We start from the raw sequence: 13,380 nt of genomic DNA on the forward strand, positions 1-13,380 counted from the left end.
GAAGGTCGCAGTTGACTCGGCTATTACCTCTTGGAGAGGTGGATTTACTACAGTGACAGCAGAACCCTTCCGTCGCTGTAGTAAGGTCCACACGACCGCAGCAGCTACAGTGGGGTATTTCTAGTGAGACGTAGCCTTAAAAGGATTCCAAAGCCTGGTAGGTCAGCATCAACCTCCATTGTATGAACACCCACTGCCCCGGTTTGTGTTCTCAAGCCAGTTTGGGCTGGTAGCTGAAAGGTGATTGGGGCATTTGATTATAAATGCTGTTTAAATGGATTGTTAAAGTTTAACAAAGCTTATTCTCATTATAGTAGAGATTTGTTTTATCTTCCCTGATACAGACCATAGAGCACAGAACATCAAATCACAGAGTTCATCCTCCTGGATCTCAGAAATCTCTGTGAAGTGAAGATCCTTCTCCTCTCTGTTCTAGCAACTGCATAGTGACCATGTCTGGGAATAGCTTAATCGTTGCGCTAGTTGTGGCTGATCAGCACCTTCACACAGCCCCATGTACTCCTTCCTGGGGAACCTGTCCCTGCTTGGAGACCCAATACAATCTCCACCATCCTGCACAGGATGCTGGCCAGTTTCCTGACTGAGGACAGAACCATTTCTGTCAGAGGCTGTATGACAATTTAATTTTATTAGTTTCTGTGGGTTTACAGAATGTTCTTTTCACTGCAATGTCTTACGATCGGTATTTAGCAATAAGCAAACCACTGCATTATGCAGCCCCCGTGAATGGTAGTTTATGCCTCCTGCTAACAGCTGAGTCTTGGATGAGTGGCCTTCTGGCTAGTACCACACCAATGTCCTTCATGTCTCAACTATATTTTTGTCGTCCCGATAAAATCAACATTTCTTCTGTGAATGTACAAAAATAATAAATCTCTGCTGCAGTGACACCTGCCTTCTAGAGCTTGTAACCACCCTCCTAGCTGCTTTATTCACTCTGTCCCCATTTGCGTTAACCCTGGCATCCTGCATTTGTATCATTTCCACCATCCTGAGAATCCCTTCCACCATCGGGCGGCAAAAGGCATTTTCTACCTGCTCCTCTTACCTCATCATGAGACCATAATCACTGCGTATCTGCTACCAACCCCGCCCCCACACTCAGGGACCTGAACAAAATGTTCTCTGTCTGCTACACAGTTCTGATTCCTATGGCCAATCCCTTCATATACCACCCGAGAAACAAAGAGGTGAAGAAAGCCCTGAGAAAAATTGTCAGTAAGTATCTAGGTCAGTGGTTCTCAACTTTTTGGGCTCATGACCCATTTGTAAATATTTATGGCCTGCTGTGACCCAGTAAACAGGCTGCGAGGGGTGGGGGAGCTGGGGTGGTTTTGGTTGGGTTCTGCTCCCCGAGACGAGTTGGAGCGAGTACTGGGCAGGATCCACAGTGGTGGTTCCTGCAGCTCCTGTGCTGTGGGGCTTGCTGGGCTTGGCCCTCTGTTCCAGGCATTGCAACCTCCGGGGTTGCAGCGCTGCTCAGGTTTGGCCCCACCCCGCTGACTGGACCAAATTTGAGTGAGTGGAGGTGTGACCTGGCTCATGAGGTTGCGGTGCCACTCAGTCATGTTTGGCCTACCCAGGCTTCTGTCATCATGATGCCTGGGCCAAACCTGAGTGGTGTGTAGGGCCCTGAGCAGCTCAAAGGAGCCCCCTATTATTTATTAGTAGGTGTTGTGTGTGCAGGACCCCCCAAAATATTCCTGCTTAAGGTTCCAAAGGTTGCAGTGCCTGGAGCAGGGAGGTGAGCCCAGCCAGCCTTTGGGACAGGAGCTGCCACACAACCCTTTGAAACATTCTGGCGACCCAATTTTGGATCGCAACCCACAGGCTGAGAAACTTAGAGACTGATTTATTGTGTACTAGATGGCAGCACAGTGTAAGGGATACATATGGGGAGTCTGTTGAGGAAAATAGATATAGAACGAGACATAAGAAGCCATCAGTGAGAGCTGAGAGGATTCTGTAGAGGGTAAAAAAGAGGAAAGGATGAACTATATCTTGGCTTGGAAAAATTACATTTTTATTGATTAATATTGATTAAACCAAACACAAGCTGAGGAAAAAAATATTTCCATTGATGATTATTGAAATTTACAGATCGACAAAGAACGAAAAATGCTGCTTGAAAACTTAGAGTTTGATTTAAGGATATTTACTTGGTATGTTTTGACACGTGATGTTAAAAATTTCTGTTTTAACAGTTCAAAGCTTTAACTTTTTGAATCTCAACAACTACTGTAAGTAAATAACTATTGATTGACCCACCTATGGCCTGCTCCCCCATAATTTTCTGCAACTGAAAATGTATTTTTAAGTATTTTTTATTTTTATGGATTAAATCAATATTATCCATTAAAACAAATACAAATTGATTTCTGCCAAGCCTAGCGACTTAACTCTCAACTCTCACCTTGTCCCAGTAACGCAGAGATGCCTACTCCTTCACTACACTGCTTTGCCATCTAAGGTCCATTAGACTTTATAGCAGTATAAATAGTATAAAAGGTGCAGTGTTGCTACCTAGTGACTGTTACACAACGCAGCCACGCAGAGAAGGGATGTCATTATTCAACATATCAACATTTTCATTTCTTTCTCAACACCATCAGCCTGTGCCATGCCATTGAGACCTGGGGCCTGAGCTATATAGCACCTGGGACAAGGAGCACACAGCATCCTTATCTCTCTGAACATTCCTCCACCCCAGGGTCCTCATCGCTCACATGGATCACAAATTCACAATCTGAGAATTCCCACAAATATCCCCCGCACAGCCCTACACTCAGCCTGTATTCAATGCAATCTACGAGAGTGAGGAGCAAATGTTCTATGCACTCCTTCTCCCACAGAGTCCAGGTGGACAATTATCCAGACAGAGTCACTCATGGCCCAGGGGTAGAGCAAGGAGACATTTTTTCAGTTGTCAGTAGAGTCAGGATGAGCTCTACCCTGACATCTGGTGGTGAATTATGGCGAGTGTGGAAAAGAATTTCAGGGGCTGATCTTGTTTGCATAGGCGCACCCACCCCACCTAGAATAGCCACGGCAGCCTAAAATGATCACTTTGACAGCTGTGGGATCCCCTATTTCTCTGTTATTGGGGCAGGAGGAATAAAGTATTGTTACCCTGATTATGTGAATGAGGGACTATGAAACTGTTTTATGACAGAGTGTCTAACCATCAACTAAGTAGTACTCGCTAGACAAGGAACATGGGTTCCAAAACCCAGTGAATTGAGAGAAGTTGGGGATGGGTGTGTGTATCTGATGGTATGGGTCTCCCTTTTGAGGGCCTGGTACACCAATTGCACCCCCTTCTCTCTCTTCCCCCCGCCCGGTCCCTCCACTGTTAAATGACAGAGCTAATTTTGATTCCAGTAGGAATCTAGCTAGAGAATGCTGAGCTGAATTCACTTTGGGAACTAATGGTGCACCAGCACTGCAGCTTCCTTACTACAAGCTGAAACCACTAAAAGAGCTAAATTACTGAGCTGAGGTCACTGAGTGCTGTGTTAACTAGTGGGGGAGCCTGAAGATATATTGCTAAGTGGCTGGCAGAGCAGTTTGTAGAATGATTGGAGCAGCAAAGCGCAGCAGAGTGGAGATGAGCAGTTGTGGGGACAGCTGGAGTGGTTTATAGGATGGCTGGTGGAGTGGAGCAGCATGTGGGACAGTTGGAGTGGCCTACGGAACAGTAAGTGCAGCAGAGCAGAGCAGTTGCGGGATGGCTGGAGAAGCAGAGCATTTGTGGTGAAGGCTGCAGCAGACCTCCACAGAGAGGCGAGGCAGTCAGCCTCGGATCACATAAGTGCCCTAACACTCTGTGTGCACCCACCCAATTCCACCAGGCTGAGGGGTAAAACTTTGACAGATGAACTTTTGAACTCTGGGGTGGCACTGACCAGGGACAGAGACTTGGGTTGTTGGACTTTGGGTGATTTGGACTTAAGACCTGAGGGAAAGGACATTACCAGACTTACTTGGAGGTGGGTCTTTTGCTCATGGTTGTGTTATGAATCCTGTCTGTGGTGTTTCCCAACGTAATGCCACATTGTTTCCTTCCTTTATTAAAAGGATTTTGCTACATCAGACTCTGTGCTTGTGAAGATGGGAGATTGCCTCCTAGAGGCGCCCTGGGGGTGGTATGTAATTGTCCAGGTCACTGGTGGGGGCTCAAGCCGGTTTGCATTGTGTTATTGAAGTGAACCCCTGGATACTGAACCCAGCCCTGTTGCTGCCAACTCAGAGGTGCAGAAGGGTGCATAGTGAATGGTAATTTTTCCAACAGAAAAAAAGGTGCATTTTCAGGGCAGTGAAATTATTCGAGATTTCAGGTTGAATTTGGTGAAGAGTTTAGGGAAAAAATTGGCAATGGTTCAAATGTTTTAAATTCACACTGAAAAAATTTCATTCAACGAATAAAATTTTCAGTCTTTCATTTCAGTGAGAGACTCATTTTTGTTAGAAACAAAAAAACTTATTAATGTAATCAGTTTTGCTATGACACTTCCTTAATACCCAGTGCTGTAAGTACCTTGCCACTGCCTGCCCTCAGTGTGAGGAAGACTTGTTTGTACCTACCGGGGGTCAGCTCCCAACTCCACAGCCATGGGCGACACAAGCACTCCTCTCAAGGCCTATGCAGGCCTCGCGTTTACTTTACAGTTATGTTAGGCTCAAGGCCTCAGACATCCCACGGAGTGACCAGCCCCCTGGTTGACTGGACACTTGCCATATTCACAGATCTACGCTTCCAAGAACCAGTACACTGAGCTTACTGTTCCATCTCAGATCACGCTCTGCTTAACACACAGCACTTACATATGATTATAGTGAAACAAGTAAAGTTTATTTAGCAAAGCTTAGAGATTCCAGTAGTAGCAAGTATTGGAAACAAATGGTTACCTATAATAAAATAAATCATAACATGACATCATTCTAGAGTCCAAACTTAGTTAACAAGATACTTGTGTCTTGTAGAGTATTGCTCCCAAATCCTCTGCTGCGCTTTATAGTCAGCTAACAGTGACCCTGTTTTCAGAAGACAAACACACTGTCAGCTTGTCGCTAGGTGAAGGACCCTCAACACCCTCTGCTGTTTTGTTTCTCTCAGATTTTGCAATCTTTTAACTTGCACCAGGCTCATTTGTAAATAGGCCTCCATTGTGAGGTCCACATCACAAAGGCTAGACAGGAGAAAAGCATCCTGTTATCTCGGAAGTATAAAACTGTAGAATCAGAAGGGCCACAAGGGTCATCTAGTCTCACCCCTGCCAAATGCAGGATTTGCTTTGTCTAAACCATCCAAAACAGTTGGCTATCCAGCCTCCTTTTGAAAACCTCCAGTAAAGGGCCTCCACAACCTTCCTAGGCACCTGTTACATTGTCTTACTGTTCTTAGAGTTAGGAAGTATTTCCAAGAGGTATGTCACCTGGTGACCTGGCTTACCCCAAGATGTATTTTTAGTATAGAACATAATCCTTGTGAAATGTGTGGCGGATATATTGAGTTATGACGACCGGTGTGTGAGCAGCTCTTAGTACAGATCTCACATGCCACCCTCTGGTGAGCTCGTGTCGTGGGATCTCAGTGAAACTATGCCCGCCCTGGCCCTTAGCCAGTTGGCAGAGGTCCAGTCTCATATGGGCTATCAGCTGAAAACCTAATGACTTTTCCCTCAGCTCTCATCAGGGGAGGTTAAAGACCAGGAGTAAAATGTTCAGAAATGCCCAAAAGCCAGATTTTTAAATGTATTTAGACACCAATGGGACTTCCAGCACCATCTTGGGACCTAAACCCATTTTTGGCATGTTCTGCATCTGGATGCTTTTGAAAATCCCACCAGGCACCTCCGTATCTTTAAACACATCTGGCCTCAAGCAAACTCAGTGACACAGGAACATAAATCTCGTTGAGAAGCCGTGAGCCTACGAGCATCTGTCACTTCGGAATTTCAGTTTTCAGAGCTAGTCTCATGAAGGGACTCAAGTGCATAGAACCAGCATTTAGGCACCAATGAGAGCCTCAAAGCCCAGCTCAACTGACACCTAATGTCATAGGTGGCTAAATCTCTGCCACTAAAGGACTGTAGAAGCCGGTATCTCCCAGTGAACATATGCACCTCAGTCTAGGCATTCATCTCACACCTCACCCCACAGGAGCCTCAAGCTAGGTATAGCCCTGCCTGTCTCACCTGCAGGCCTTGATCCGGTAGGCATGCTCACAGCACACCTATCCCCAACCAGAGTGGCTGAAGGACTCCATTATAACCCTGAGCCTAGTAGCTAGTGCATTCAGCCAGGACATGGGAGAGACAGATCCAATTCCCTCCCCTCCACCGCAGGTGGAGAAGGCAATTTCCCTTTTCTTGGGTGAGTTCCCCAAGCCCTGGCACGAAGGATAATCAGGTGTGGGGCTCCCTCAAAGTCTCCTGAGGACATTTTTCCACTGTGTAAAACTAATTAAACACGTGTTGTGCCAGAGAGGACAACTCTGCAGTCCAGTGGCTAGGACCCTCACCTGATGGGAGGAACCCACAGTCAAAGCCCTGCTCCATATTAGGCAGTGGGGAGACTGAACCTGGGTCTCCAACAGCCTGGTGAGTTCCTCCGCCCCCTCTCGGGGTTCCCAGCTGATAATCTCAAGCAGAGATAGTGACTAATTTCGTGGGAGAGATGGGGCTTAGGCAACACTCTTCTAACTGGCTTTTCCTCTTGGCTGGGTGAGGCAGCTCCTTGCTCCACCTGCTGACCTCCAGGGATCCCTTTCTTAGCCTCCTAATTCTCCCCATGCACCGTATAGAGAGCCTGGCTGCCGAGCGCAGGGCTGAGGTTCTCACTGGCTGGCATGAACCTAAAACTTAGTCTTTGCAATGCCGAAGTCCCGTTGTAGATCAAGCCCTAATTTATTTCAATGTATGAAATTCACCAAGATATCATCTACCCACATTCAGCAAGTAAAATACAGTTCAATTTTATTCCAACAGTTCTGGTATTGATTCCTCTTACACTTACAAATCTTTGCACGTCCTCAAAATGTTATAAGCACATATCATCTAGAATGGAGCAAGAAATAAGGGCCACACAGCACCTGAGTAATACACTATTTTGCCTGAAGAGACTGAAGTTTCTGAATTCTCATAAAATCTAGACACTTACTGACAATTTTCCTCAGGGCTTCCTTGACCTCTTGGTTTCTCAGGCTGTCTATGAAGGGATTGGCCATAGGAGTCACAGTTGTGTAGCAGACAGAGAACACTTTGTTTAGGTCTCTTAGTGTGTTGGTTTTTGGTAGCAGATACACAATGATTAGGATCCCATAGAAAACTGTCACCACAATGAGGTGGGAGGAGCAGGTGGAAAATGCCTTTTGCCTCTCAGTGGTGGAAGGGATTCTCAGGATGGTGGAGATGATACAACGTAGGATACCAGGGTTAATGCAAATGGGGGCAGAGTGAATACAGCTGCCAGGACGGTAACAACAAGCTCCATTTGCTAGGTGGCTTTGCAATAGAGATTTATTATTTGCAGAAATTCACAAAAAAAGTTATCAATTTCATTGGGACCACAGAAAGTAAATTGCAACACAAGAAATACTATTATGGGAATAGTCAAAAATCCATATATCCAAGAAGCAGTTGCTAGCTGGAGGCATAAGCTGCCATTCGTAAGGGCTGCATAATGCAGTGGTTTACATATTGCTAAATACCGATCATAAGACATTGCAGCTAAGAGAGAACATTCTGTCTCTCCAAAGAAACCAAACAAATAATATTGTGTGAGGCAGCTATTGACAGAAATGGTTCTGTCCTCAGTCAGAAAACTGGCCAGCATCCTGGGCAGGATGGTGGAGGTGTAGCAGGTCTCCAAGCAGGACAAGTTCGCCAGAAAGAAGTATATGGGGGTGTGAAGTTGCTGATCAGCCACAACCAGCACAACGATGAAGATGTACCCAGCCACAGTCACAAAGTAGATTGCTAGAAACAGCAGGAAGAGAAAAACCCGCAGTTCAGGGATATTCCCAAATCCCAAGAGGATGAATTCTGTGATGGACGTTTGATTTCCCTGCTCCGTGTCTGCCATGGGATGCATCTGGGGGAAGCGATAAACTCTACAATACAGTGAGAACGACATTTGTTAAACTTTAATCTATTGATTCAAATACAGTAATATTCAAAAGCTCCCTCTCCTTGAGGTCACAGCCCAAATGCTGGGTTGAGAATCCAGGCTGGGGTGGCAGTTATTCTCACCCAGTTTTCCTAGCCCGACGAGTATTCATTGTCATTATGAATGGAAATGGATAGTCATTGGGCTGGGACTGGAATGCGAACGTGACTTTATAGCTGCCCTAGGACATGGGAGATCCAAGTTGAAATCAAGTATCAGAGGGGTAGCCGTGTTAGTCTGGATCTGTAAAAGCAGCAGAGAGTCTTGTGGCACCTTATAGACTAACAAACGTTTTGGAGCATGAGCTTTTGTGGGTGAATGCCCACTTCATCGGATGCATGTTGAAGTCAGACTCCTAGGCCAAAAGGGACAAACAGCTGAATATTGGTTTATTTTGGACTCATCCTCAGCAGAAACCAGCACCCCTTGAGGGTGGTTTTTCCAGTCCAAAACTGGAACACCAAAGTCTTCAGGCAAGCATTTATTTGATTTCATTTGTGCTGTACCATGCAGATCAGTTTTTAAGCTGTTATGTGATCATCGTGGTCACGCTTTGGGGATCACACAGACCAGTCAGAGGTTCTGTCCCTGCCTGCCCTGCAAACTTGGGTGCTTTAATGCTTTGCAGCTCTGGCAGAGCCCTGACCCCAGTAGCCAGCCCACAAGAATAGCACTCTTGTCCTGGCTACTATCAGCCTAGTTATTCTTGCAAGGTGAGCACCCTCAAATGACCCCCCGAAACCCATAGATTAAGGGGCACCTTTCCCCCTTCTTGACATCTACTCTTTCCTCAGTTCACACAGAGACCTACCAGGAAAAAAACAAACATGAGGTTTATGTAATAGAAAAATTGTGGATTCATAGATGAAATCACATGGGAAACAAACCTATGCAAGCCATGCAGAAAACAAAACAGAGATGGAGCATTAACCTTTAAGCTTTCAAATTAGATAAAAATGCCTTCTAATAAGAGACTTTCCAAGCATATTCTTTAAGTGCAGGGGGATTCAGCATTTCACAGACTATACTCACCAAGTGATTGTTCCTCAGTTCCTGGAGAGATTTCACGTGAAACCCCTTCCCTAGGCCTAGGGTGGCAAATTTGCAGAGGTGGCAAATTTACAAAATTTATAATAGCATCATTTTTGTAATTGTGGCATCAGTGGTGTTGCAATTCTACCAATCGTAGCATGTATTGAAACCACCAATGATGGCACGATGCCATTTAGTATATATACGTGCAAGAAGCCTAAACGTTAATAATATGAACGGAAGAAAGAAATTAAGCAGTTCTCAGTTTTGGATCCATGCGCGGCCCCATGCTAAAAGTGAATGTGCATCTGTATAGTGCTATTTCAAGTGAGGGTCCGCCGCACTTGAAGTTTTTTGTGTAATAAAACTTGTAAACATTCAATTATTTTAATGATATTTAGATTCATTTTCATTTAAACGAATTTGTGAAAAAACTAAAACAAGTTCATATGGGGCCGGGGGCAGTAATTATTTCAGGGCCTAGGGGCTGCAAAATCATTAATCTGCCACTGCCCCCCAGACTAAGGTGATTCATTGTTATTCAGAGCAGGGGAAACTCCCTCTACTTGATTGCCAGTGTGTCTCAATGTTTTCCCCTTAACTGTTAGGGTCCATCATTCATCTTTTCTTGGGTTGTACAACACTAGGTGCTTTGAGCTAGTCTCATTTGGGGGAGGGGAACCCCTCTCTACCAGACTGGCCACTGCAAGGTGGAGCTCAAATTGTAATAACTTGTACTCATAACCTATATCCATACGTATAATCCCAGTCTGTGTACATATCTCAATGATTATGTTTAGAGCATTACAAGATTTCATCAACAACCTTTCTCAACTATTTTTATATACAACACCACAATCTGCAATCGCTTGGTTTAACTGCTTATTTTAAACTTGCTTTTCTCCCCTTGAGGTGTCTGGACTCTGATTGCCACAATCGGGAATTAACTTTTGAATTTCTCTGCCAACAGATATTGTTGATTGAAACTGCTCAGTGAGCTTCTGAAACTGCATGATAAAAATATCCATTAAAATCTCCACTAGCAAAGTCGTACCTTTACAATGGATAGAAGCTCACAGGAGTCAGAAAACATGCCAACTATGGTGTCTAAAGTTTGTTCAGAATTCCTTGTTCTTCCACCTTCACCAAACATCTATCATTTTTCCTTTTATCTCAGTAACTCTTTCAGAATTAAAGCTTGTTGGTAATTTTTCAAAGTTAGAGGAAGTTTTGGAAAGTTTCCAAGTGCCAGAAAGAAAAAGGAATAAAAGAAGGAAAAGAGCAGGGGGAAGAGACACTATTTATTTTATTGCACACAGCAGTTTAAAAACAAAATCACCAAAAGTTTTAAAAAAATGTAAACTGCTTCCTGATTAATGGAAATAACTTTCAAATGTCAACATTTCGAATGAAACTGGTTTTCCATTTTCCAGTCAAGTCTAGTGACCATTAAGCAGAGATAGAGAGAGAGAGAACGACTTGATTGCCTAGATGGCTTCTTACTAGTCTGTTGCTGAAGCAAAAGAGACTCCTCTGACAGTCCTTCAGTCTCACCATCAGCTAACATACCTGTCTGCTCTGCAGCACTTTTATCTCTGCCGCTGTTGGGAGGCCAGTGATCAGTCTCAGCTGAGCAGGCAGCCAGTATCCCTATTAATCCTTTAGTGGTATCCCCTGACAGGGGGGTCTCAGTGCATAGCAGCAGCAGCATGAGGGATAATGCTCACATGAGACCACAAGGTATTCAGCCTCCAGTAGATGATCTTGGATCTCTCAGGGTTGGTGACCAGGGGTCAGGTTCTTCTCTCTCAATTCTCTCCAGAAATTGGGTTCTCTTGGTAAAGAGACCCACGTGGCCCTGAAGAGACAAGCAGGTGCTGAGCTCTCCCCTGGAGAATGTTCTCCTCTCTCTATAGACAGAGCGCACTCACTTCCTCAGATTTGTATCCTCTGAGGGAGAAGGTTGTGTCTCCCTTGATGCTACTTCTGAGGGGCATTTCCCTCCACTGAGTCTGGGAAGCTGCAGCGGGATTTGCTCCATAGATGGCACAAACACAAGTCCTGGTGAAATCAGCCTGCTTGGCCCAAAGTTCTCTCCTCTCGGGGAGAGTCTTCTAGCCCAAATGGTAATCACAGCCTGGGCCTCCCAGTGCATTCGTGCCCAGTAAAGCCCAGTCATCCAGTCCACTTATTGGTACCCACCAGCAATTTTCTGGGACAAGACCAGGTGCATGGAGCAAGGATCTTCCACCATAGGCTAGCTTCAGCTGGGGACATTACAGGCTTGTCCACACAGGGAATAATCCTAGTACAAATACACCACTATAGCAATACTGGCAAAACTCCGCATGTGAAAACACGTATTCTGGACTGAAAGCACCATTTTCTGCTTCAGCTTATATTGCTTTGAAAGTGACGCCAGCGACACTGGGAAAAAGCCAGCTTCACCCAGAATAAGAGTGTCCAGATGGGGGGTTACTCTGGTGTAACTGTCGCTGTCTAAGTATGCTGGTAACATTCCCCATGTAGACGAGCCCAACAGCATCAACTTGGGTCACAAAAGGGCTGTTTAGGTCAGGCTTAGCTAAATCTGGTTACTTTCCCCACCTCCGCCATCACTGCTAAGTGAGACCTGAGCAGGTGGGGCTGGGCTCTCCTTAGTCATTGTGAGACAGCCCCTCTCTGAGTGTCTCTTTTCATCTCCATCATTGCTGCATTCCCTCACTTTTATTTCTGCTCCACTTCCACAGAGTGGTCAGTTCAGTAATAGCCTATTACATGAGTTCAGTGTCAGACACCAGTTGTGTCGTGTGGGTAATCTCACCTCCTCCAGGTGTGTTCAGACTCTTGTTCATGAGACAGCCCTGCCTCTCCCAAAGGTACTTATCTGCCCCCCTTTGTTGTAGTAGCTGGGTGACCCACAGGCTATAATGTATTGATCCTCACAACACACCTGTGAGGTATGGAGTGCCTGTTTTCTCCATTGTACACCTGGGGAACAGAGGCACAGACATTTCCATGGTCAAACAGGGAATCTCCGGTGGAGCAGGGACTGGAACACAGGTATCCCAAGTAGAACTGAGCAAACAGCTGATTTTTTGATTTGGTGGCAGTTTCAAAAAATCAGAAAAGACAATTGCTACAGGTTGAACCAAATCTGGAATTTTCAACAAACCAAAATGCAACAGAAAATCCACTTTTTGTCAGAAATACCATGCTACTCAACTGGAAACATTTGGCTTCCAGGAATCTTTAAAAGGGTCGATTCACAAGGATCCTTAGGTGCCATTCATAAAATGGGCTGTCGAGAATGGGGTCGTTTGCCTCCATGACCTTTGCTCCAGTGGTTAGGGTACTAGCCTGTGATGTGGGAGACTCAGATACAAATCCCAGTCCTAGAACCCTGCTAGTGAGCGCACTGACTGAAGCGACAGGCTGCTCAGAGAGGGGTGGGAGTCTCTCAGACTCTTCTGTTGAAACTGTCCCACTTTGTATCAATAACTACATGTTCATTGCTGCAGGGACTTGAGTCAAGGGCTTCTATCTCCCCGATGCATGCTCCAACCACTACTCTGCAGAGTCATTCTCACGCTTGCTCCCTGAGCCAATGACTACTGAGGTATTTTATGTAAGTGGAAAAGCTTCAACAGCAAGGCTGGAAGAGATCCACCATTGAACACTCTATGGCCTGGGGTTACGGCACTCCCCTCAGAGACAGGAGTCTTGCCTTTAAATTTCTGCTCCAGCACAGGGACTTGAAGCTTGGTCTCCAACATTGCAGGTGGGTGTTGAACCCTTGGCTAAATCACGGAACTCTGCTGTTTTTTTCTCCTCCTGCCATTTTGTAAACAAGCCCTAAGTGTCTTTGTGAATCCAGCCCCTTTGCCCCCATTGTTTTGGGCCAAAAGTATTAGGCAAATTCACGTCAAATAGTTTCAGTCAATGAAATTGTTCAAATGAAAAATTTCATCCAGTTCTAATCCCAAATGCTAGAATGATGCCCTGACTACTGGAACATCCTTCATATCTTCCCCTTTCACGGCTTCCACCTTTTTCCCTTCTCTGTGCCCCCCATCCCCTCGCTTCAGCATATCTGCCCTCACGTCTTTTCATTTAGCCAAATCCTTCCTAACTAAACCCCACCCCAAACCAGTAATC

The 13,380-nt window shown here is 45.3% G+C and overlaps 2 pseudogenes; one reads left to right on the forward strand and one right to left on the reverse strand.

The window, feature by feature from the left end:
* Positions 1–452: 452 nt before the first annotated feature.
* LOC142045947 (olfactory receptor 6M1-like) lies at positions 453–1,313 on the forward strand (annotated as a pseudogene).
* A 5,813-nt stretch (positions 1,314–7,126) lies between these two features.
* Positions 7,127–8,182, reverse strand: LOC116836595 (olfactory receptor 11A1-like; annotated as a pseudogene).
* Between the last annotated feature and the right edge of the window lie 5,198 nt (positions 8,183–13,380).

This window comes from Chelonoidis abingdonii, chromosome 25 (assembly GCF_003597395.2).
Source record: "Chelonoidis abingdonii isolate Lonesome George chromosome 25, CheloAbing_2.0, whole genome shotgun sequence".
NCBI classification, from domain to species: domain Eukaryota; kingdom Metazoa; phylum Chordata; order Testudines; family Testudinidae; genus Chelonoidis; species Chelonoidis abingdonii.